The sequence below is a fragment of the Molothrus ater genome, chromosome 4 (genome assembly GCF_012460135.2).
Source record: "Molothrus ater isolate BHLD 08-10-18 breed brown headed cowbird chromosome 4, BPBGC_Mater_1.1, whole genome shotgun sequence".
Taxonomy (NCBI): domain Eukaryota; kingdom Metazoa; phylum Chordata; class Aves; order Passeriformes; family Icteridae; genus Molothrus; species Molothrus ater.
In genome coordinates, this window is record NC_050481.2 from 49,110,007 (window position 1) to 49,136,091 (window position 26,085).

At 41.6% G+C, this 26,085-nt stretch overlaps 1 protein-coding gene across 1 annotated transcript in view; it reads left to right on the top strand.

Annotated features, from left to right (window-relative positions):
* The first annotated feature begins 5,470 nt into the window (after positions 1–5,470).
* The window catches only part of APBB2 (amyloid beta precursor protein binding family B member 2), a 162,309-nt gene continuing 141,694 nt past the window's right edge, over positions 5,471–26,085 (top strand). The window contains 1 exon segment of the mRNA XM_054514594.1: positions 5,471–5,551. The gene's annotated coding sequence lies outside the window, so the exon portion shown is untranslated.

Genomic DNA, 26,085 nt, shown 5'->3' on the forward strand with positions numbered 1-26,085 from the left:
GTGCAGAATCCATCACTTCCCATTGTGAAACTTCGTACAGCTGGTGATTGCCCAGCCCTCTAATTTGTCGAGGTCTCTCTTCAGGACCACTCTACCTTCCAGGGAGTCAACAGCTCCCTACAATTTAGTCCTGTTGATAAACCTACTTTACTTTCAGGTCCTGTATCTAAGTAATTTATAAGGATGTTGAAGAACACTGGCCCTGAATTAGAGCCCCGTGGAACCCCACTAGTGACATGTCCCCAGTCTGATGTCACCCCATTCACAAAAACCCTTTGTGCCTGATGCATTAACCAGTTGCTCACCCATCCTATTATGTCTTTATCCAGCTGCGTGCTGAACATTTTGTCAGAAGGATACTTGAGAGACAGTATGGAAAGCTTTACTGAAGTCCAAAAAGATTACATCAACTGGCTTCCCTTGATAACTTAGGTAAGTTAAATTGTCATAAAAGCAAATTAAGCTAGTGAAACAGGACTGTCCCCTCATGAAGCTATACTGGCTGTGACCAATGACCATGTTGTCCTTCAAGTGTTTTTTAATAACTCCCAGAAAAATTTTCTCCATAATTTTACCAGACACTGAAGTAAGAATGACAGATCTGTAATTCCTAGGGTCATCCTTCTTGCCCTTCTTGAAAATTGGAACAACATTTGCCAACTACCGGTCAAATGTGACCTCTCCAGATTCCCAAGATTACTCAAAAATCCTTGAGAGAGCTCTCAAACACCCTGCCATGGGCAGCGACACCTGCAACTATACCAGGCAGGTTTCTCAAAGCCCCATATATAGCATGAGGTCATTCTGGCCTGAAACATGGCTTTCCTGACTGCCTCACAGGGAGCTGTACTGATCATCATCCTTGGCTGCCTGTTGGGCAGAACCTGCAGTGAAGTTTTTCCAGGGAAAGCTCCAAGATACCGGAATGGCAGGCCTGAAGCACGGCAGCTGCTAACAATGGAGAGGTGTTTTCCTAAAGCTGTGCTTTATTTTGTGCTGTTTGAACAACAAAATATTTAAAGCCTCAAATGCAACCTACATTGCAAAATTTCTGTTGTATTCCTATTTCTCAGTTGTAGGAAAATATTGGTGATCACATGTTTGAGCTCCCATCAGGGCTAGAGTTCCCATTTTAAGCAGCCAAGGCAAGAAAATCTAGCTAGATGTCAGCTTTTAAAGTGTGAGCTATTCTCTTTATTTGACTACCTATAATTACAGTCCTTGCTCTGTGGCAGCTTTTGAGTATTTTTGTCCACCAGAGCCACATAAAAGAGCAAGCGGAGTTTGCAGAAAAGTCCACTCTAAAAGCAGCTACTGGCTTCTAGCAGTGCCTAAGCAGATACTGTAGCATTTAGAAACTCTGCATTAATAGCAGCTTCTTTGTTACAAAGAGCAGCTTTGCCCATCTGGCCCTTCCAGCCAGAAGGAAGTGCCCAATGGGCTGTTTACTGCAGTGGTCAGTTGGTATAGTCTCCTGTTGCAATATGGTGATTGTTTGTGAGCAAACACAGTCACCCTGCTTGCACTGCTCAGAGCCTGCCTGTAATAATAATAAAAATTGGAGCTGCCCATGTTTGGATGAGTGGGAGGGCTGGGTAAATTCACCATATAACCAAGGAGTTTATATGCCTGGGGGCCAGTCAGGTCAGGCATCGTTTCCTTCACCCTCCCAGTAGGAAATATCAATATACTGCTGTGTAACAGGCAGAGAAAGGAGAGATCAGATAATTACATCAAGACAGATGTCTAAGAGATTATTTATAATTACTTTACAACCGTTCCAGGATGCAAGGCTTTGCATTCCTGAAGAGCTAGAGAGAAACTTCAAAATTATCATTCTGCCTTGCTTGGCTTGCCAAGATATCAGAGAACTGCTGGCCTACAAATTGTTCTTGCTCCTATACAGCCTTCATTAAGGTAGTGGCAATGTGCCTCAGATAGCTCATACAGTGAATGGGAGAGGGCTCCATGAGTAGAGCGGGAGACCTTGATTTAGTTCCTGGTTTGATTTAACTACTGGAATAATCTTATCTGAGACTGATGTCTTGTGGCCTTTGCTTCTCTATAAATAACACAGGGAAGTTTGTTCATGGCAGAATTAATCTTTCATTATATGCTAGCCCAGGGAGCACTAAGAAGACAGAAATTCAAAATAATGGGCATGATACATGCTTTTGCACAGGTCCTGAGAAGCAGTATGTCTGGGGGACTGAACCCTCCAAGCATGTTTAAGCCTGTAATGAAAAATTACATGCTATGAGTCTAATTCTTAAATCTCCTAGCTGCAGGTGCACTGTGTGTGGTGGTTTTTGCTTTTTCTGGAAAATTATTTGATTTTGTATTTAAAATGGAGACTTATAGTAGCTGCGTGAAAATGTCAGAGGAAGTGTTCCAAGCATTCTGCTATAATCGAATTTTCTTAGATAAGTTTCTGTGTTTAGGCTCAGTATATTCAGCCATATTCAGCGTGTTTCTCTGTGCTATGGAAGCGCAGTAGCACCACTAGATGGTAGCCTTGCTTATTTCATAGCCACCGCTTTCCTTCTGCAGTCCGCCGCAGTAAGGGGGAGTAAGAGATTCTCGAGATGGGATCCTTGTGTACTGTAACTATCCCTCTGCACGGACTAACCCCTAAGTAAAAAGCTGCTACACGGAGGAAAGCAGGGACTGTCGTATGGACTGTCATTCCGTGTTGCAAAGTTGGAGAGATTTTGACCCAAATAAAATCACAGTCAATAGTTCACACACAGGAACAGCAGGATGATAATGTAATTCTTAGAAAATAGAAAGGCCTCTCTTTTTCTTCCACTGTTCCACAAGATGTTTGTGTATTAAGAAAAAGAGTAAGTGCCCAAGAGTTGGATTTTGATTATCATTGTGGGTCCCTTCCAAATAATGACAATCTATGATTCTATGAAATATTTGATGAGATTTACTAAGCCTAGACAAGCACTGCATCCACACAGAAAGGTTTCCAAGAAGTGAGTGTATTGGGCAGCAGTCCATTTAGGATGTATATGAAATTCCTTATTTTGTTTCCCCAACACTTTATTTTTATGGCACTGCTTACTACACTGCAATCCAAAGTGCATTATATAGAATAGATAACTAAATATTAATCATAACTCTAACTATATAGTGAAAACCACAATGCAGTGTTATTACATTTATTTTTATTAAAGGAACATTAATTTCTGAACATCTTGCCTGAGCATTTCTGTCAAGGAAATTTATTAATAGGGTATTCACTAATAACCTTGGTAATCTGCTAGTTGTCATGCATCTCTAAAGTAGATACAGTGCATATTCCAGGGAGTGTTCTTCTCCAGTATGCTGTCAAAGCATAAAAGCTTTCCCTCCTAATGGATGACGTGCTTTGTTAAAGGGGGAAGCAACCTGATTTGCAAATGCTGGAATGTGATGAATTACCTTTGGATGCCTCTGGAGGTCATGAGTCCTTCTGAAACTGATCACGATAACATGATTTTATTACAGATCATTATAACTATTTAGAGGCTTTTCTGGGCCGTCTTCTTAGTCTTGAATCTAAAAATAGCAATTAAAATGTGAGTTTTAGCTTATAAAAGTGTTAGATTAAATCATATCCAATTTTAAGACAAATAGAAAAAGTGGAAAAAGTTTTACAAAAAAGAAAAATACATTTAAGAGTAAGTTATTAAATATTAGAGTATAATTTTTAGGCGCTTTGCTCTGAATTACTTTGCCTAACCGTTGTATGTCTTCACCTAATTGTTTCTTCCTGTTCATCAGTATAGCACTTATAATTACAAATATTTTTTCTGTTCTTTAGGCTGGTGGATGTCAATATGATCTTACAAAAACATAAATATTTTTAATTAAAAACTTAATATTGCTATTAATTTTAATGATCCTTTAAATTGTTCTTAGTTCGTGAGTGTTCTGTTATGACCAGGAACATGACTGTAAAGGCAGGGAACAAAACACAGAAGAAGGTTATGGAATGCATAGGAAAAATCATCTCTTGCAGATGAAGAGATTTGCTGTTAAAAAGGTGTGATAAATTTTAAAGCAGACTTGGGCACTTCAACAGGACTACTAAATGTGTTTACATTTACAAGAACATGTCAGAAAATGTATGAGATGCCAATTTCATTATTGTAATAGACTTCTTTGACCTCCTTATATGTCTTAGGTCACTCCAATAGGACACTATTTTACTGCTGATTGTTTTGCATCTGCTGTTCCAGCGACCTCCTAAAATTGTTAGAAGGTGTAGAAGTAAAAGGTCTATTACATGCTTTTCATTAAACTACCATCTTATGTTGAATTTTTTGCTTTAGCAATGACCAGTTTCTTCCCCTGCAATCTCAAAAGCTTAGCTTGGCAGAACAGACAATATTCCACATATTTGGAAGGTATTAAACAGAAATATCTCCCTGTGGGTGTGTTCTATTAAGCCTCATTTCTAACTGTCTGGGCTGTTGCTGTGATTCCCTACTCATCCATCTCAAAATGTGTGTAGGGATTAATCTGAGCTGTAACCCTACAGCAGTGCACGCAGGTTAGAGCAGTGAAGTGTGTAACCCACTGCCATGTTGCTACTTGGTGCCCATATCCACTGTGAAAAACAATTCTTAAAATCGTAGAAACATACAATTGTTTGGGTTGGAAAAGATATTTAAGATAATGAAGTCCAATCATTAACCCGACACTGCCAAGTCCACCACTAAACCACATCCCCAAGTACTGCATCTACTCATCCTGTTAAATACCTTCAGAGATGGCAATTCCACCATTTCCCTGGGCAGCCTGTTCCAATGCTTAACAACCCATTCAGTGAAGAAACTTTCCTTAAAATCCAGCATAAACCTCCCATGGTGCAACTTCAGGCTGTTTCTTCTTGTCCTACTGCTTTTTACCTGGTAGAAGGGACCAAACCCGAGCTGTCAATAACCTCCTTTCGGGTAATTGTAGAGAGTGATAAAATCTTCTTCTAGGGCTTCCCAGCCTACCTGGCTGTCTCACTGTCTACCTCTCTGTCTCTCACTCAGAGGAGCACTGGGATACAGCAGGTGGCATTTTAGGAAAGTCATAACCACTGCCTCACCTGATACGGGCATTACTACACACGCCAAGGACGAGCCAGACCCTTCTTTTTCCCTAAGGAGAATTTTTTGTTTTGTTTTGGTTTTTTTTCCCCGGGGTGTAGACCTGCCTCACACACAACCTCTACTCTTTCACAGAGGTACATCTGCTCTGATGTGAGCTGCTGACCGCGGCGGGGCGGGCCGGGCCGGGCCGGGTCAGGCGGGCCGGGAGCAGGCCCCGCGGGCACGCTGCCGCCATGGCGCCGCGGCCATCGCCCCTGGCCCCGCCCGGCTGCCCCCCTGCGGGCCGCGGCTCTGGGCGGCGGCCGGGGCGGAGGGAGAGGAGGGGCGGTGGCGGCCGGCGGCCGGAATCGTTTCCTGGGTAAGCGCAGCGGGCTGGGAAGCGTTTCCGGAAGGCTGGCCGCATCCCGCAGCGGCTTCGGGCGCCTCCGGGGCGGGCGGCGGAGCGGCGCGGCGGGCAGGTGCGTTCCGCGGCGGGTGGCGGGAGGGCACGGCAGGGCAGGGCAGCGCGTCCCGTCCCGTGGCAGAGCCCCGGTGCGCGGCCGCCCGCGGTGCCGCCGCTCCGGCCGGCCCGCTGCCGGTGGGACCGGGCAGGAGGCCGGGGGAGGGTCCCGCCGCCCTTGCTCGGGGCGATTCCGGCGCATCCCGGTCTCGGTGGTGCGGAGCCGAGGCCGGCCTGCGGTCCGCTGCCTTCCCTCGGTGTGCAGGAGCGCTGCCGCTGCTGCAGAGCGCTGGCCGAGCCTGCGGCGAGCGTGGGCTCTGCTCCCGCGGGCGGCGAATAGCAGCGGCAGCTGGTCTTGTTCTGCTGCTGGTGGTGCAGAAAAAAAGCCTGGAAAATGGTAAAAGTGCCTGTAGTAGGTTTGTTTTGTTTTGTTTTGCTTTTTGGTTTTGGGGTGTTTTTTTGTTTTGTTTTGGTTTTTTTTTTTTAATTAGTAGACTGAGCGGGTTGAGCTCTGTGATTAAATCGTACTCGAGGGTTACGCGCGGGGCTGCAAATGGGAAAAATACGGTCCTTGGAAAAAAACGTGGACCCCACGAATCTGTCTTGGAAGTTGTCAGGAATTTGCTTGGGTCCCAAGGCAACAACGGAGCTACTTTTCGTTGCGGCTACAGAGACAGATAAAATGGAAAGTGTAACGGTTTGTATTTGTACTTCATTGCTTTGCCTGCTTGTTTGCAATGTTTTATAATTCTTGGCTGGGCTCCTGCTTGCTAGGGAGGGTAAGTGTACTTCTGGGCTTTAAACACAAAATAACAAAACCAAGAAAAAAACCCAACTCTGCAGTGGTGGTGCGTTGCTGGGCTTTGTGTGCTGTGGATGCTACTGGTAGCTGTACGTGGTAAATGGTATCTGCAGTGAGTTATTTGGGGTAACAGTGTCTGCTGCAAGTTTCAGTGCTTCCCCAAGATCTGCTGTGTAGCCCCAGGAGCTGAGGTATGGTTGCTGCTGAGCTGCTGCAGATTTGCTGTGTCGTCTGGCTTGGAGGTGTGCTCCTCCAGTGTGTTCCAGATCCTACATGTCATGATCTGGTGTTTTCTGAACGCCTGAATGAGTTGTCTGTCTTGTGTTTAAAACTATTTTCTGCTGGCATAATTGCATTTAGTTAAAATAAGAGTGCAGATGTCCTAGCACTTAAGGGAAGAGACATCCTCTTACGGTGACCTTGGGACAAAATCTTGGCTGATTAATTTCCTTGCCTGGAACAGTCATGCGGAGTGAGGATATTTCTGTTCTTCCTTTACAGAAATGAGCATGTGATGGAATACTTTTTGGCTTGTATTTTTGGGGTCTTTTGTCAGCTGAGGGAATCAAGGTCTGGAGAAGACTCTTTGGGATGAAGAATAATTTTATCCTGTGTTATGAAGAAAACATAACTGTTGTAACAAGGAGGAAGATTCTTGGCTCTGAAGCAGCACGACTGAATGTGCCTTTCCCAGCAAGAGTCATCTAAATAGTAGATTACAACTGTGGGAATCATTTGCTAGGAGAGGAAATGCATGACTTGGAAACCTGGATTATTATTTTCGTTTTCAGTTCTGCAGCTAAGCTGGAAACCAGTGACAAAATTGGTCATTTTTTGGTGTGGTGTTGCGTAGACTTTGCTGTGCCATTGGTCAGGAGGGATGGAGTCTTCCTTAGGAAATGCCTGAGGAGCCTAGAAAGGGCTGCTGCAGGATTTGAGCTGAAGAGAGTGGTGACTTCAGGAGCTTAAGGGGGGATTTGAGTACTTGAGATTGTCTGCTGTAAGGATTTTTTAGCAGAGGTTGTGAAAAACTAAAGTGAATCCTGGTAGTTGATGGTAATGGTGAGCAACTCACTGATTACATCTCTGTCAGATAGCAAGCTTTGACACAGGATGTGTAGTCATACTTGAACAAATCATCCACACTGAAAACAAACTATCCTGTACATCCTTTTCTAGTGGGACAGAAAGTCCTACCTTTGTACCCTGCTGTGAGCAAGGAGCTCCGTTACAGGGAGGGGAGCAGTAGAGCCAGGATGTGCTGGGTGCACTGGCTGATCACTGACCAAGTTGCTGCTGTGGAGGAAGTGAAGGTGATGGTGGAGTGTGTTAGGCCAGGACACATCAGGAGCCATGGTGGAATGGGTGTGAGCTCCTGGGGAGTGCCAGCCACGGGTTCTCTCACCTGTGCTGCAGGTGGGACAGTGCAGACTGAGGCTGGAGGACAGCAGTGTCAATTATTCCAGAGAAGACAGGGAAAGCCTGGCTTGTTTAGCCTAGCAAATAAGGCTGAGATGGAATATGATTGCAGTCTGCAAGTACAGCTGGGCTATAAATACTAGAAAGGGAGAGAGGAGCTATTTAAGCTAAAGAACAATGTTGGCATGAGAGGAAATGTATATAAACTGGCAGGAATAAGTTTAAGCTGAAATTTACACAGTTTCTTCTCTAAATGGGCTCAGGTTCTAGAACAACCTTATAATGGGATAAATGGAGTAAACTCCTTAACTGACTCTTAAGAATGTGTTGAGGAAGTCTATATTGTATGCTTGGCTGTGGCAGTAGGAGTGAAGGCTTGGTAACTCAGGAAAAGCTTTTCTGTATGTCTGAGTTAATATAGATTTTATGTGTTAGTGTTTCTTATTTTTAAAATCTGACATTACAACACTGGTATAAAAATGCCTGCTTTACCATTTGTATTGCTACATGGTTGCAATGTGCTTAGTGGCTGGTTTCTGAAATGTTTTGCATGTTAGTTTTTTTCTCCACTAAAATAATGTATTGTCTAACAACTGCATCTAATTGTGTGGAAAATCCTTTTCCTTAAAGTACAAGCTGTGCAAAAGGAAACTATGTGTTTGTATGTATGAGCTGCTAGAGCTTATTAACTTTCAGGTTAAAAAATGAACTGCAGCAATTCTGTCCCCCCCCCCCCATATGTAAGTAATTCATAAATCCTCTCAAAAAGGAGTTCTTGGGGGGGGGGGGGCTGTACAGTAGACCCAGATAATGTGAACTGAGACCAGTTCTCCAAGGTATGCTGTGACTGGAAGACCATAATTAAATGAAGCTAAAACAAATTTGAAAACAAGTCTAGTGGAGCTAGTTGTGCATGGGATTTGTCTCATTTGTTGTCCTGCAGAATAGCTGAGTTATCTGGCATGGTGGTTGCAGTAGTTGAACTTGTATGAGGTCTGTAGTTGGTTCGAAAAATATTGTGTGTGCAACAAGGAATGCAACCAGCTGCAGGTGCTGTATAATGGTTACTGTGACTGTCAGCAGAACCTGACTGCTTCCCATGATGATCAGTATCCCAGCACCTCTGTGCCTGTTTCCTTGTCTCATTATGCTTTGGACAGAGCACTGATCTATGCTGTCCCCAGAGATTTAAGGAGCAGAGGGTGTTTTTGGAATTCTCTGTGTGGTGTCCTGCTTTAATTGCCTAATTCTTATTACCCTTCCGCCTGCTTCTCTTGGAATCTGTTGTCTTCTGCAACCTTTTTTTCTTTCTTCCCTTTTCCTTTTTTTTTTTTTTTTTTTTTGGTCAACATGAAAGCAGATGTCAAAGGCAAAATAAGAACAAGATGCCCTTATTCAAAACCTCCTCTATAGATACTCTCTGAAGCTCTGGCTGTTCTCAGCTTGTTGTTATCAGAGTTGAGTGCAAGCTTTCCCTTCAAAACATTTGGTGGTTTTTGGTTCCAAATGCCTGTCTGGTCTGTCTGCAGCCTCCTGGGACCTTGTTGCAGGCTCTATGGCCTTAAGCCAAGAGTGCTGCTTGTCTGTAGGTCTGCTCCTGGCTGGGAAAAGAATTCCTGATTTCTGCTTGGCTTCCCCTGGATCCCTGCTGGGATTATTGTCTCTTACCACTTTCTGTTCACCTGCAAGGGGTGCTACAGGTTCTAGAGCTCTGGCAGGAGAATTTGAGGGAATTGTTAGGGTGTGGAGGGTGCCCTGGGACTGCTGATGACCACTGGTTTGTCTGTGCCTCATCTGGGAGGTCCTGGTTGCTGAAGTCTGTTGCCAAGGGTGTAAGAGCAGGCCCTGCAGCAAGGCTATGGGAAATGAATGTAGGAGTCTGCCCTGACAAAGACAGCAGACACTTGGCCTCCATCACTCTCAGGACAGTGAGTTAACCTTGTTAAACAAAGTGGATTTCTTTATGACTTAAAAAGATGAAACTCAATTTAGCTGGAGATCTAAGGTCAGCCTCAAAGTTCTGTCTCCCAATGTTAAAGCCGTTTTCTTTCTTTAACTGCAACATGCTGAGCTTCAGTCTCCCCTGAAAATGTGATATTTGTTTGGGTAAGTATTTAGATCATGACTTTTACTGCTGAACAAACCTTGCATCTAAGTGTAACACTAATTAGTGCATTTTTAAAGTGGTCTGCATACCAATTAGGATGATTAACTATATGCAAATATGTCCCTTTATCAGTAGTCTTTGCTGCATTTGATACTGAGCACTGATCTCAGATGAATGAAGCTGGGCACAGTTCAGTCTAGGAATTCATGAATGTAAACTACTAACTTGAGTAGTAGTGCATTGAAAGTAATATGTGACAGAGGGAGGTTTCCTAGAAAATAAAACATGCAAATTTTTCTTCTGATCCCAGTCCCAGATAGCCAGTGTCTGCAATTCTGGTTTATTTTAACTTATGAATAGTGCTGTGGCTGTAAAGTACTTTAAGCAAACTCCTGGCAGACTTATATTTGACAGTTTAATCTGTTTGACTTCATAATTTAAAAACCCCTACTAAAATCTGTGGTGTCCTCCTGTAGCTATGCCAAAATGGAGTTATAACTCCGTGATTTATTACTGTTTGACTGTTCTTATTTTCTGGAGAAGACTTAAGGGGAATCTTTTTTTCCTTTGTCTTCTTTGCTGGATTACATTGCACTCCAGATAATATACCCTGTCAGACAAAGTATCAGCTCTGTCTGCCTTTGGGACAACCCTCCTGGAAGCACTAGTCATGCTTCACTACGATATGCTTTTAAGCAATTTTGCAGTGTCTTTAGTTGTTTTGTTGGATGTTTATTTTTCTTTGCCTTTAGTGCAAGTGCAGTTTAATTTTCAAAGGCACCAAAAGGAACATTTCTAAAGTACTTCTGCAGATTTCAAGTGTAGATGATGTGTTTAAAAATACCATTTGGATTTAGTGTTGGTGTTAAAATATGTTTAATGCAGTACTCTTAGTCACAATTGATTTTTTCCTTATGTCCATTAATTGGTTATGGAGGGAGGTTTCCCAATGTAATTACTGTGTGTGAAGGACAGAGTCCAAAGAGAAGGAAATTGGCAGGCATTAATGTTCCTTACCTTTATGAATTAACTTGTTTTAACAGAAGAAGCTACCATAAGCTTTATATGTTTTGTTGTTGTTGTCTGTTGTAGAAATGTATCTTTTCTTTGCAGTGTTCTCAGGATAGTTATTAAATGGCAGTCATTAGTGTGACTAATCTTGCCACAAAGACTTTATTGGAAACCTGGTAAGTATCATTTCTCAGATGAATTGAAGGGAGATGCTGCAGGATTCCTACAAACCAGCTGCAGAATTCTGCAAATGAGGAGCTTGACATTAAGCTATCCTGTGTATCTAATATAGAATTTCATTTACCCAAACTACTGCTTCCACTTCATAAGGAAGTGTAAGCAGTAGTTTGGGTAAATATGGCAACTATTTCATTGCTCTTGTGTTTGCACTTGCCTTGTTAATTCTATTTGCAAAGAGGTTTATTGTTAGGAGGAGATATTTCTTAGCAAGGTGTTGAATTGTGTAGCTATGGAGAAAGCTGTGCAGAGAACCACCATGAAACATGAAAGGGAACTGCAAGGAAGAGAAATAAGGAGGAGGAATTCTCTCCCATGGAGAACTTGGCACTTGACAGATCAAATTCGATTTAAATGTGACATAATGGAAAGAAAGTTTAATTACATTGTGTAAATGAGTTGAAGATACATAGGAATCTGTATAAAATAAAACTATGACCTTACAGCAAGATTCATTTGGAAGTAAATACAGCAGGCAGCCTGGGTGTTTGGGATGCACATGGCATTAAGAAAACCTTCAGCACTATGTGATGATCTTGTCTTCTTGGCACCCTGCATGCCTCCTGCGTGAGCAGGAGAGGCAGATCTCCATGGTATTTTGTTGATGGGGGTTTTTGGGTTTATTTTTTTCCCTGATACCCATGTGGGTGTAAAACCTTTGGGGAATGTGAGATCTCACCAGGTCAGGCACTCTGGTGGAATGGCAGGTTGGGAAATAACTCATATTTTTCAAGTTGTGTGGGAGCCTGCTTGCCTTTTTCTTCTCTTTTTTTTTTTCCTTCTTTTCTTTCTTTCCCTCTCTCTTTTTCCCACCTTAATTCAAGAAAACAGTAAACAGCACAGGAACCATCAGTAAAGGGAATGGTTTAACACAGCTGTAATATGAAAAGATACATGTACTCAGACAAACAGGATAGTAAAATTTTTTTTGAGAAGTTTGACAATTAATTATCTTTAAAAGTTCTCCAGTTTAGGGAAAATGTTTGATGATGCTTGTGTATTTGAAAAGAGAAACATTAGAAAAACCCCATATTTTTAATTATTTGAAGTTTGCTTCTTGGAAACATTTCAGGTTGGATTTATTGTTAGATAACTTTGTAGGTTGTTAAGAGGACTAACAAAGGATATTGAAGTAACACAAAATAATGTTGGCTTTAAGCATGTGCAAGAGCTGCTAGCAAACAATGCTTAATTATGTATGTGTTTTAACCTTATTTTTATAATCTTTGCATGCTGTTATGTCAGCACTGATGTGTAAACTTTTTCAGTGAAATGTCCTGTATGTTTCCTTTTGCAAGTATGGATTTAAACATGGATAAAAATGATGATTCTGTATCTGCCAAAATATAGCAAGCTTTCTGGTAGAGGCATATCAGCATTGAGGAACCAGTAATACTTTTCTGAAAACCAATATAGACACGTTCTAATGTGATAAAAATGGTGCTGTTTGTCAGGGAAATGGCTTAAGTGTTCAGTGGGAAGTTTGTCTTTGCAGCCTAACAGCATGTCAATATTGTGATGCCCTTGCACCGAAGTGTAACTCTTGATGGCAGATCACAGAAAATTCAGGAATTCTCAGTGAGGAGTCTGTCTGGGGAAGGGGAACAAGAGGGGCAACTGGGTGACTCTGAGGGATGTCAGTGAGGCTTGATGCCAAAAAAATCCTGAAGCTAGGGGATCCTCAGAGCATGGTTAAAGGTGTGTACCTCAGGCAGGAGTCACATTTCTGTTGTTTTCTATCTTGCTTTGGGCTAAAACTCGGCCAGCATATATTGCATGTTGGTGTAGGGAGATACAATATAAGAAAAGAAAGGTGGTATAGAAAGTAATCTTACCCCCTAAAGAGTTGCAGCTGAGCCAGTTATTAGAGATTGGGAGCAGGCTTGACTTTAACAGGCCACAGCCAGTAGCCAATAAGAAGAGTGCTATAAAAGAGTGGATTGGTTGGTTGGGGGGAACTGGAGTCAGTTGGCTGCTGTGAGGACAAGGAAGAGTCAGTGCCTGGAGGAGCTGCATACAAGAAACATCGAGGAGGTATGAAACTCTAGCAATATGGAACCTTTGCAATACAATGACAACAGAACCTTTGTAATATAATGACAACATGTTGGTTCTGAAATACAGTCTCCATGCTGTGCTTTTGGCCAGCCAGTGTGCAGTAACATGTACAATGATGTGATAGGGTTTTACTTGCTTGTTTTTAGGCAGAAAACAGGGGGATCCCTCAGCGCTTCCCTGGTCCAACCAGCAAGTCAGTGGGTGATGTTTGTTCTCCCTCTTTTCCAATGTGTGTGCACACATCATAGGGAAGGGAACAGCTGACAGGCAGGGTATGGCAAGGTACATCCCTAAATTTGCTGTTTCCCTGGTAGCAGAGGCTCTGATGACCCTTGTAGGCTCAGAGATGTGGCAGCTGAGAGCTGTCACTGTGCTTGCCTTGCAGTAACCCCAAGGCTGCACTGAGCAGTGTACCCTGCCAGTGTGGAGAGGCCCAGGAGCTGGTGGCTGGCTGCCTGCCATCCTGCAGCACAGAGCCTGCCTCTGCTGCTGCCAAACCAGCAGGTAGGAGTGCTGGCTGGGTGGAAAGCATTCTGTGGGATTTATCCAAAATAAATATCTAATTTTGCATGGGTGAGGCTGAAATTCTTCAGCTACACCTCCTGCCAGAGTAGAAGAGAAACCCTCTTTGTCTCAATGCTTTTCTGTGCATATGTAAGGTAAAGCTATTATTTTCCTAAATTTAAAGTTTGAGTCCTCCTTCCATTCCTAGATGGATGTCTAGATCTATACTGCTTTAAAAACCTGTTTGAAGACATGTAACCCAAACTTCTGTGAACCTCCCCGAAGAGGCTCATAATTGAGGCATTTAGCTGAATTTTTGAATAGCTGAATCTGCTCTGTGCTTCTACATAGTCCTTGAAGTGTAAATATAGAGCTGGAAAAACGTAGCACTTGATCTGGTATCCCAGCTTGCACTAGGACTTAAATTAGGAAGTATGAGCTTCTGCTATAAATTAGAAATTTGAGTTTCTTAATTTTTGGCCTGATAAATCCTATTACTCCTTGAAAGCTGTTAAGGTTCATTTCTCTAAGTTCCAAGGTTGTTTTAAATCTATGGGTTAAAAAACACATATACAAAGGTTTAAAATAAGGCTGTCAGCCCACACAGCATGCTGGCTGTAAAACCAAGACTGGACAGTGTGGGGCTGATTCAGGATGTGCTTATCTGACTTCAAACCTAGCTAGTGTTGAGCTTTAGCTTCTGCTGCCTATACTGCCTTTGCTGCATTACAGGGATGGAAAATTCACAGGCTGCTGATGTTTACTCTGAGAGAACTAATGACACTAGAACAGAGGGTGGGTGCTTTTGGCAGTGTCACCAGGCTGTCCTAGAGAGCTCTTCCTTGGCACGCAGTGTGAGCATGTCCAGAGTTGTCCTAGAGCACTCTCCCTTGGCACACAGTGTGAGCCTGTCCTGAGTTGTCCCTGATTGCTGAGTGCAAATTCTTGATAACTTCCTCAGGCAGACGGTGTTCAAGCAGGGAGCTGGGCTTTCCCCCATTCTGGGGGGAGCTGAGATTGCAAGCAAATATTTTAAGCATGGGTAGATGCAGTGTGCTGTTATGGCAGGATTTGTATCCTCCTTGCACAAGCTGAGCTTGAAAGGAGGTGTTGAAATTCTAGATCCTTAATGGTAGAAGATGAAACTGAATTTGAATAGATGTTAAACTGACAGAGGAGATGCTCTAAGGAGCATGACACACATATCCTGCAATTCCAAAAAGAAGATACTGGTGCTCCCAAAGGCTGGCTCAGGAAAGGCACCTGCCAGAGGACTCAGGTGGAGGCAGGAGCTAGTACATAAAGAGATAAAGAGGAATCTTAATTACACAGAGGAGCTAGATGATGAGATTTGCTGCAAAATGCAAAATAAGCCTAAGTCACTTGCACAGAGTTAGATAGCAACCTGGGTATAAAACTCTTCTGTGGAGCAGTGGGGAGGCATAGTCTGTGCAAAGTACAAATAAATACATTTAAAAACATTTTCTAGGTTTCTTTCTTTCCTCTCCTTGTCTCTTTCAAGGACAGGCCAGGGTTTATCCTCTAAGATTCTAAGAAACCAAATTTGAAAATAATTGTTTTGTTTTGCAGAAACTGAAGTTTCCACATGGGAGTTTTACATACAAGCTATTTTCCTTTGCATTTTCTTGGCTATTCCAAATGTAGTAGTGTCTGTGGCTTTTATTATCTCTAATTCAGAAGCATAAGCTACCTCAAATGCTTTCACAGCACAGCAGGGAGTTTTAATAGGCCATGAGAGACCCTGTGCAAAGCATGTCAAGTAGCCACAGCTGGTTGGTAAAAGTGGATGATTAAAACCCAGTGTTTTCCAAAGGCTTGTAAGCTGAGTGTGACAGGCTCATTGATTAGCCATGTTTCTACCTCTCTCAGAAGCTGTGGGTGAAAGAACTTTTTCTTTGAAACAGGGCAGTGCACACAGGAATGCTTGACTCTTGTGGAAACTAATACTTTCTTACCTCAGATGGTATCTGAGGATATGGTAGTAAAATTATTGGTACTTTTGAAATGGGTGTTTTTTGTCGAGGTTTTTAGCCATAACTAGAAAGCAACAGAATGTCTTAAACTTGATAAAATGTTTCAATTTGAAGCCATAGCGTTTTCTGTGTGAAGACCACATCCCAATTTTACAAGGTGAAGTAGATTGGTATTACTGAGTGTTTGCTGAGGCAGAGCACACAGAGGCAAAGCACTGTAGTGAAATGACAGTATGGGTTGGATACACTCTGATGGGGGGAGCAAGTATTTAAAAAAAAGGCAGCTCTACTGGGAAGTCTAGCTCTAGTACTGTTATCTTAAGGGTCACCAGGGATGGTTTCAGAAACTGAGCTCGCTTTAGAACAGCAGCTCATTGTCAGAATCAAGATTGTGAAATTCACTTCTTGCTTCCAAAGAGAAGTAGTGCTAGGAGGCTTTTGCATGCTCATTTCCTTTGTTTACTCCATGCTTTTTCATGGTATAAAAATATCTGTGTTTAAAACAATCTTTTTCTTAAAACATTTATCTTTGAAGAGAAAAGCAAAGTGCTTTTCAAATTAGGTGCTCTGAGCACAAAGTTAAGAATAGCATGCCAATGGGAACTTTTAGATCTGCTGGTTTTCCTGTTGTCACATGGATTTCACCACATTAATACAACTTTTGACAATTATACCCTTGACTCAGTTACTCTTTTTATGCTTTCCTTTTCACATCGAGTCAGGCAAGCATAAACATTTAATGTATATTAGAAATGAGAAGTTTTGTCTTCAGAAATGAATCACTGTGGGAGGGAAGGAGGGGGAGAACAGCAAGGATTTTTTTTTTCCTGCATTCTAAAAGAAATTGTTAGGTGGATGCTTAGGTCCTACCACACTGATGGGGTTCCCCCCAAATACTGATTGTGATAGATGAGTTTCTTAAACTGTATTAATTTTTTGGGCTGAATACTTTGTATGCAAGTTGCATGTCACCAGTGACTGTGTTGCCAAAGAAGGTCTGTTGATGCCACCACTCAGGCAAGTGGCATGTTTTGGACTTTACTCCTGTGAGATGGTAATTGACTGCTGGCCCATATTATAAGGGAAGAAGAAGGCATTAAGAAAAAGAAAAGGTGCTTTTTAAAAGGAGAGTAATTACCATAATAATTTTCTGTGTAGGGCCATTGGTAATATAAAAGAAGCTAGTTAATTTTTTTTTTTATTCCTGAGGATAAAAATAGGAGCTAGAAGTGATAATGGTATACTAGACACTTAGATTGCTTTTATCACAGATTATCTGTTTTACTGAATATTCTCAGGTAATCATTATCACTTAGTTGCTTCTGTCTTTGTCTAGAGGAAACAAATCTTATTTTTAGCCTCCATCCTGGTTTTGTCTAAATCATTCATTGCTCTTCTGTTTCATTAAGCTGCAGCCAACCATCAGATGTGGGATCATATTATTATTATCATCATTAAGGAACTCTGATGCTTCAATTACCTGTGTGCCACATTTTCAGTGCTATAAAAGAGAGGTTACACACTGCCTGTGCATCCAGGCAGGCATAGTGACAATAGTACTGGGAATTTTTTCTGTGAATTTTTGAGTCACTGTTATTAAGACTGTCATGTGTATGTAACCTTTAGCATACAGAGCATAAATTGCTGCTCCAACTAAACCTAGAATATGAAAGCAGTAGAGCTTTACGCCAATGAATTAATTCTCATGCTCTCAGGTGTCAAAATTGGTTGAAATTTGGTGGCTTAATTTCACATCAGTGACCCCTTTGTACAAACACGTACTTGTTATCTCAGTGCAGCGGTGTGGGATTTCTGAAGAGGAGCACTGCAAGCTGCCAGCTGAGCTGAAAGGTCTCACGAGTCTCTTCCTCAGCATGGAGTGACTTAACACCTCTCAAGGCCTGTGACACAGTTGTGCTTGTCTGCAATTAGCTGCTTGACTAATTCCCAGTGTTGGTGGTTACAGAGATAGCATTGCTGTTGCCCTATACTAGGTATTTCTGTTCTGTAAAGACCAGAAATTAATAGGTAGATTTTGTTGCAAAAAACATGGATTTCCCTGAGGTGAGTTTTCTTATTGGGAGGGAAAACACAAACTTGAAATTTCTCCTTCTCAGAAAGGAGACTGCTGCTGCTTGGAGAGTAAGTGAAACAGAAGCTGTAGAAAAAGCTGTTATTTTCTTGGGTGACTAACCATGTTTTTTATTTTCTGTATAGAATCATAGAATAGCTTGGGTTGGAAGGAACCTCAAAAGTCTTGTTCCAACCCCCCTGCCATGGGCAGGAACGCCTTTCACTAGAGCAGGTTGCTCAAAGCCCCATCGAACCTGGCCTTGAATACCTCCCAAGGGACTGAGCATTCACAGCTTCTCTGGGCAATCTGTTCCAGTTCCTCACCACCCTCACAATAGAGAATTTCTGCCTAATATCTACTCTGAACCTGCTCTCTTGGTTTGAAGCCATTTCCCTTTTCCTGTCATAATATCCTCTTTCTCCATCTTTCTTGTAGACTCTGTAAAAGAGAACTGCATGGGGTTTGGAGTGTTTTTTTTTAAATATCTACTCTGAGCAATGAAGTATTACATTTTCATTCTTTGCATATTTCTTGATTTGGTTCAAATAGAATATAAACATGTGTGAAGGTTATTTATTTTCCAAAGTGGTAACAGCCCCTGGTGTGTTTGAAGCACAGTGTGTGTTTACAGAAGAAACAGTCAGACTGTTAAATTTTAAAACATATATTAAATGAAAGAATAATTAAAGCCATGTATGGAAAATGGGACAAAATGCAACATAAATTTATCTATTGGTGGACCATGTCAGAGTAAATGACCCTATATTTTCTTTTTCCTACCTTAAGATGTGAGTCAGGATAAATATTTTTATTTCATCTGGTCTTTAATAAAATATTTGGTCTTTAATAAAATATTTGGTCTTTAATAAAATATTTTTTATGGCAGTCATTTGAGTTACAAAGCAGTTAAGAGTTGTACCAAAGGGGAAACAATAGAAGAGCAAAGGAGATGCCTAGACTGAGGAAGACTAGGAGTGGGATGTTGCCAAAAAAAAATCAATTGTCAACCAGAAGTTAGGAGTGCTCAAAAGGTGCATTAATCTTGCTGGTATTAAGTGAAATGTTGCAGATGTGTACAGGTGGACTAAACCCTTATACAAAAGAAGTAGAGCCATTATACAGTATACTGTAGAGTTCTTCTCTGGGAAGAAATTAATAATTTTAATCATGAGAACTGAGAAAGATGATTTAAAATCCAACTTGGTGTAAGAAGGCTCCTTGTTCTGAACAAAAGCATTGGCTTTACCCCACACAGTACTCAGCATTTCAGGGGGACACACTTTGGGATTTCTTGTCCCTTGCTTTATCTGGTCTTTCCCTGCCCTGATGTTTTTGATCTCACCTCTTCTTTCTGAAGTTGTACAGTGCTCTTTGTGCTTATAGCTCTGGAAAAGCTAATTGAAACAAGATTTTGCTAATTGTCTTTGGAAGTGGCACAAAGAATGACTGGACAGGCTTGCTCAGACTGGGAAAAGGGAGAAGTGCTCTATCATTCTTGGCTTTGAACTGCTTGTGGCTATATGGTTTCCCAAAATGTGGTGGCAATTTCCTATTTGGCTGCTTGGAGGTGAAGTCCAAAAGCTTCAGCAGAGTTTGGTGTTTCTTGCTGCAAAAGCTTTGGCAAGGATTTCACTGCATACATAATTATAATAAGTGTGTTAAATACAGAAGGCTGTATAATACATTAGTATTTATTAAATACTATCATTAGCTGAATTTATAAAGTTCATAGTTGTGTTGTGTGTGACCTGGAACTCCCCAGGTTTAGGGCTTAGTTTATGTATTAGAGTTGCCTGTCTTAAAAATACCAAAGGACCTCTCCTCTCGCTGATGTTTTTAAGTGTCAGTGTAGCATTATGGTGGGTAAGTGATTTGTATCTTTGAACACAGTGCTGGAGAAGGATTTCCCTGCTCTCAGCTTTCCCCAGTTCATGGTATGTAAGTTATGGGCTGCTATCTCCAGCCCATGAAGACAGGGAGTGATGATCCAAGTAGTGTCTCTTCTTCCTTGCAGATCTGCGTGGCAAATCAAGGCAGCTCTGTAAGGTAGACAGAGATGTTAGAGCAAGAATTAAGGTTAGCTTATCTAAATACTCTGCTGTATTTAAAGTCTTAATGACAGCAATTCAAGATTTTATGTAGACAGTCAGTGGTGAACCTTTAATACATGTGGTTAGATCTATCCTGTGTTAGACTCAAAGAACAGTGTAGAAAATGTTTTTTCTGCCTAAAGGAAAGCATTTGCTACCCTTGTTACTGATGGTTGGTATGCTGATTCTGAGTAACCATTGTAATTGGAATGAGTAAGCTAAGATGGAGGAGAAGTGTTAACTTTGAGTCACTCATGGCCAGAGTTAAACATGGCATTGTGCATTCTTAATTCTGTAAAAGATGTTGTTTCCAAAATTCCTAAAAAACCTTTGGATCTGAATAGCTTGGGTTACTGCTATTAAGTTACAACAGGGATTTTGGTGTTCTGGGAAAACATTTTTACCTGCCATGATAATATTTGTTCATTTCTCTAAGCAATATGTGGTTCCTTTGGCTTTGCTTTTGCATTTTAGGCAGTACTTTAATGTCTTCAGTGCTTTGATTTTGGCCTACTGGTGCTAGTAGAATAGATGTGCTGAAGTACTTCCCTCTGATGTAAGTGGGCCCTGAATCATGTTTGAAAGCCATGTCACTTTGTTCATACAATATTTGGCTCTCCCTCCCCAAACTGGCCACTGGGTCTTGACATTGGGTCATTGCACAACAAAGAGGGCAGAGGCAGCTTCACTCCTCCTTGAAGTATCTGACTCCGAACACTTTGGCTTTAGGCTGACAGTGTCCAAGCATCAGCCAAGTTGGAACATGTTTTTGATGTTCTTTTCTGGCAGACAGCGAGATGTTTGTAGTTTCAGTATTGTTTTCAGAGAAATGCTTTTAGTCCCAGTTTCAGCTGGTACTTTAAAAAAATGATATATATCCAAAACCCATGAGAAGCTACTTCTCTGATGAGGGGGGGACTGGAGTTTGAATCAGATTGGTGATATTTTGAGATCAAGATATGCTTTAATTGAAAATATTCCCTTAATTCTTGCTGTAAAGCATCATTTTTGCTATGGAGCAGCTGCAAAACACAAGGTAAAATTGCCCTAAGCTAAAGATTTATTGACTTTGTTTTAGAAGGGGAGGAAAGAAAAAAAGCAATCTGCAGTATGTTGTGAAGTAGGGTAGCTGTGTTTGGACTCTAAAGTGTTTTGCAGTGCTTAACTGACTGCAGTGGGTTTGATACAGAGCAGCATTCAAAAAAAGCATGGCTTTTTGTGGAAGGCAGGAGCACAGCAGCAGACAGTTACTGGTGGGTTTTGAACAGGATGCAAAGGGACTAAGGAAGCTGTGGCTCAGAGCAGAGGAGCTGTAAGCTTATGTGCTGTTTGATATTTCACTCTGCTCTCGTGGGTTGGACCATAAACATCTCTCCCTGTTTCCCATTTTGTGTTTTGCTCCCTGCCAAGGCAGATATAAACTTGCAGTGTTATTTGAGGTTTTTCTGTACAGAGGTACCTTTTAACTGCAATTATGGCAGAACACCTCCCTCCCTGGTGGGTAACCTGTAGTAGCATTGCTCATGTCCCTGTGTGACCAGAAATAAAGATTAACAAACACTTTCCTGCTGTAAAACTTTCCCCCAGGTTGAAATGGATAGGAAAGTTCAGTGGGGCTGATTAATTCTAATTTCCCCCCCTGCCCCAAGCAAATAATAAAGGTTGCTGTTAAATTCACCTCATTCTCTGTTAAGGTCATATTAAACTGCCTTACATTTAGTGTTGGTAGAGGAAAGCATTATATTGAGAAAAACACTTTCTTGTGGAAAGATTTTAAAATTATATGGAAGCATAGTATTTAGGGACCAATACAATTATTTGTGTTGCAAGACACCAGAACAAAGGAGTTATGAATGTTGTGAATCTGCCGTGAAGGTGCCTGACTTCAGTTCCTGCATAGCCTCTTCGTGCTTAATCACGAAAGGATCTGTCTACATTGGCAGTGCTGGAGAATTTAACACATGCTCTAAGGATGTTTTTAGTTTATGTAAGGATTCCTACATATTTCAAATACTTGGTAATTGTGCTTGTGTGTTTTGGGGGGAAGAGTGGAGGGAGGTGGCTTGAGTAATGTTGTTCAGTTGGTAGTAAAATAGTTACACATCTAACTTTTCTTACTGAGTAAGATTTGAGATATAGGTGCCCTTAAGGCCTTGCTTTCCTTAGTCCCTGGGGAAATTTCTCCACCTGGATTCTTAGCCTGGTGTTCAAAGTACCAGCTGCAATCGAGTGTTTGATCATGCAAAAGATAACCAGAATGTTAAATACATCTACATGGATGTGTGACATCCAGGAATGGTAAGAGGGAAATTCCTCTGGCTGGTTGTTGGTTTACATGCAGGTCAACTCTTCTTTTATTATGGATGGTTAAGTGAAGAAAAGACTTGGAGTGAGTGCCAGGCTATTTCTCCTTGAAAGACTAGTCAACAGATTGTTTAAGAACTTACAAACTGCAGGAATTAGCAGCCTGGCAGCCTAAGCTCTTACAGGCTTTGAATAGCATGTGCTCAGGAGCATTTTTCCTTTGCCTTGTGAGGACAGCTACATTTTATAGTGGTCATTATGCTCCTGGCAGGGTTTGCAAACACATCCAGTTGAGTTTGGCTCGACTCCTGTTGCTGCGGTGTTTTGTTTTTCCAGAGTGCCTTTAGCTGCTATTCAGCACCTTTTATCAATCTGGCCTTACCACAGCATGGAAACGAGAAAGGCTTGCATGGAAAGTCACTGTCTAGGCACTGACTGATGCTACTTCTGTGTTTCATCATCCTCTTCTCCTGCATGGATCTTTTTGGCCACCGAGGTAGGGAAAGCCCACCAGCTCAATGGCAACACGAGAGGCAGCATTGTAGTGGAGAAGTTTTCCCTGTTGCTGAGTGGTGGTTTTAAGTTAGAATGGGGAGACTTTCTTAAAATTTAAGATTTTGTGTGTTCCTGAGTAAAAAGAGGACTTCTTTTCTGAAGTTACCTAATGCCCTGAAATATGTGCATTTACAAGTTTGGCCAAAGTTGTGATACATCAGTACATTTCAATGAAAACCTCAAAGTATTCGTGGCTAAGGACACCTTTCATGAACTTCCTGTTCAGCTCTTTAAAATAAATAATATTGAGGTATTCTGTTCCAACTCCTTTCTTATTGTAAAAGTTCTTTTTTTTTTAATTTTTGGTATGCCTTGGAAACTACACTCTTCATTTTAAATGAACTTAAGAATTCATTTAAGAGATGTTAAAACAAAAGGCTAAAAATTTAATTTGTTTTATTTTTCTCTATTCCATTTCTTTCCAGACTCCTTGTACTTCTGAAGATTTGAGAAGCTGAAAGTGAAGGTTTGGGGGTTAGATGTAAGTGCAAGCTATCCCACCTGCAGGGATACAAGAAGGGTGCTGCTGTTAGCTCTTCCAAAACCTTGTGGTTAAATCCAAAAGAAATCTCTTGAAAACCTTCAAAGACTTGAAAACTTCAGACTAAATGTAGTGTGTGGTTTTAGAGTCATGCTCTTTTTCAAGAGCTTCAAGCCCACATCACTGAGCACAGATGAAAAGAATATGTGGAGAAGTCAAAGGAAGAATAACAGGCATCTCACTGCAGCCAGCTGCACTCTAACTTGGTGCTATCTCTTGCCATTACAAAAAGAGTGTGTGACATCCTTGGTTGTAAAGCTGCTTGTGGAGAAGGGTTGCATTCTGCTTGGTGCCTCTAGCTGAGGACAGCTTGTTGAATGATTAAAAGAACAATTTGGGAAAGATGTTGCTTATGTCAGTTCCGTGTTTTGCAGTGTTGGGGTAGTTGTGGTTGATGTATCTGTGCTGTGAGGATGATAATAGCCTTCTTAACTCGAGTAGAAGTTGTGCAGCTTAGTACTTCAGAGCTTCTTTTTGGCAGTTAAGATAAAAGATACACACTGTGGTTAATGAAGGAATAGTGATGATAGGAAAAGAGTACTATCAGACACTGTTTTAACAGCTGTGGTTTCTATGATAAAGACAAATCCTTTCACATAAAACAAACTGCAGTTTAGTAATTAAGCCTGTTTTGAATATAAATTTATATTTAAATTCTGAGAGGAAGCTTTCGTCTGTCTCCCTGAAGCTGTGTGAAATCCTTTGAGGGAGAAGGGAGGGAATGCTTAGAAAGCCGTTTCTGATATTAAATGGCTTCTGAAAAACTAAGCTCATCAAACCCTGAATTTGGAGGTTGGGAGTTAGTGTTCACAGGGTGGGAAAAACTTTATTGAGGAGCAGCTGATTCCAGAGTGCCAGAGGTCGGCTGACCTGCAGTACCCTTTGTGCCCAGGCATCGCTCCTTGTCCCCATTGCCCTGCTGGAGGAGGGGCTGCTGGGGGGCTCAGGGCTGGCTGCTCCCCCTGGCCGGGCTACTGTGAAGCTGAACAAACTCCAGTGGTAGCCAAGCTTGTAATCAATTAGGCACAAGGTGAAAATAACAAGGAAGAAAACCAAAAGACTGAGTGTGAAATAACACCAGCGCTTCATTAAGGGGCATGTGATTGACAGCTACTCAGCATCTTCATCCCTGTGCGTGCAAGGTGAGCCAAGGCCTCCATCACAAGTGCTGCAAAGGCTAACTCGGCTGTATCCCTACATCTAAACATCCTTTGCACCTTTCAGGGTGTCCTCTGCTTCTAAATAATGGCTTTTGTATCTCTGCTCTATTTGGTGTGGATTTTTACCTCCCCCTTGCTCTCAAGAGCCTCTAGTCTAAACTTGATTTATTCAGGTCCTCTAATTTTGTACTTAAGTGGTATGAACAGTTTTATCCAGTGTTCTGAGAAGTTGTGAACTCCTGTCACAGTTTGTATTCAGCACACTCTTTTTTTGGAAGAAGATAAATGCGAAGAGCATGAATTAGAGTTCAGAAATTCTCCTGCTGTGCTCAGTGTGAGAAGGGAACCCAAAATCTGGAGGGAAGAGCTGTTGTTATGGCAGCAGAAATAATTTTTAATTGAGACTTGGTATTCAGATGTCGCTTTCATGTTTGCTATTTCAGTCTTGAAAGAGGTCTGTGTATTATATGATGAAATAAATGACTTTTTAATATGCATATAACTAGTATCTCCCAAAACTCTGTAATTTAGGCACTTATGTGAATAATAGCACATGATATATAATAGTATGTTGCCTTCAATTTTCCAAACTCTATTAGAAAGGGCAATGATGCACAAATGTATAACTTCATTAGGTCTTTATGTTTACTACTTTGCAGCCCACTTTATGCAGCTATCTTTATTTGTATTGCAGTGCAATTGAATCACTGGCATAATCTGAGCAGTTAGGTTGCCCAATTATGATTGCAGTGAGTCTGCAGAGATTAATGAATACAACAACTTGTCTAGGTTTTAATTTTCTTTCCATTGAACAAAGTGTGCTGGAAAGAACAACTGGGAAAAATAATCTGGTTTTAACCTAATCAGTTAGCATACTGCTTCTGTCTGAATGGAAGCATTGGCTCTCAGCATCTGCAAAAGGCAGCTGCCTCATGGCTGGGGCTTTCCTCTGAGATGCTGGGATCTGCCATCTTCATGTAAAGGGTGTCAGTGATTCCAGTTCCCTCCACTTTACCTGCGGAGCTGCTGTGTAAGGGGGACTTTCACCCCAGTGTAATGGAGAGAGCAAACTTCCTCACTCTTTCTGGAGAGGACTAACAAGGCTCCTCAGTGGAGTATGTTTGGCCTGGGGTCCTTGAGTACCTTGAGTCCTTGCAGTGGGTGGGATTTCAGTAAAGTCAAAATGTTCTTATTTTAAGTGCTTTTTACCTCCATTTTTCCCCAACTTTTTTTTCCTTTTGCTTTCCCTCCTTCCAGTGTGCTGCCCACAGTGAAATGTTGTATGCAGTGATGTACAATTTGCCACAGAAGTCACCTATATTTTCCCATTGGTGTCCTGCTTGTGTTTTCATGACTTTGCTTTTTGCAGAAACACCCTTTCATTATAGCTGAAGCATAGATTTTGTGCTCAGACTGTACGTGACACTTCCTTATCTTTCTTTTGCAAGTACTTGTTCTTTGTTTCAGACTGTGTAAAGGTCCAGACACCAAAATGACATCCTGAAAATACCAAAAGGCCTCTGGCTATTCTAGAAGAATAGAAATTGAATTCCTATTTTCATCAGGACACCATTAATCATAGGCTTATGTGATGAGCAGCTCCACTGTGTGTTTGAGTACAGCTAGCTGTGGGAACTGGTCTCTTGATACTTGCACTGATCCCTTCAGGTCTTCATTTTGCTTTGATCTTAAGTGGT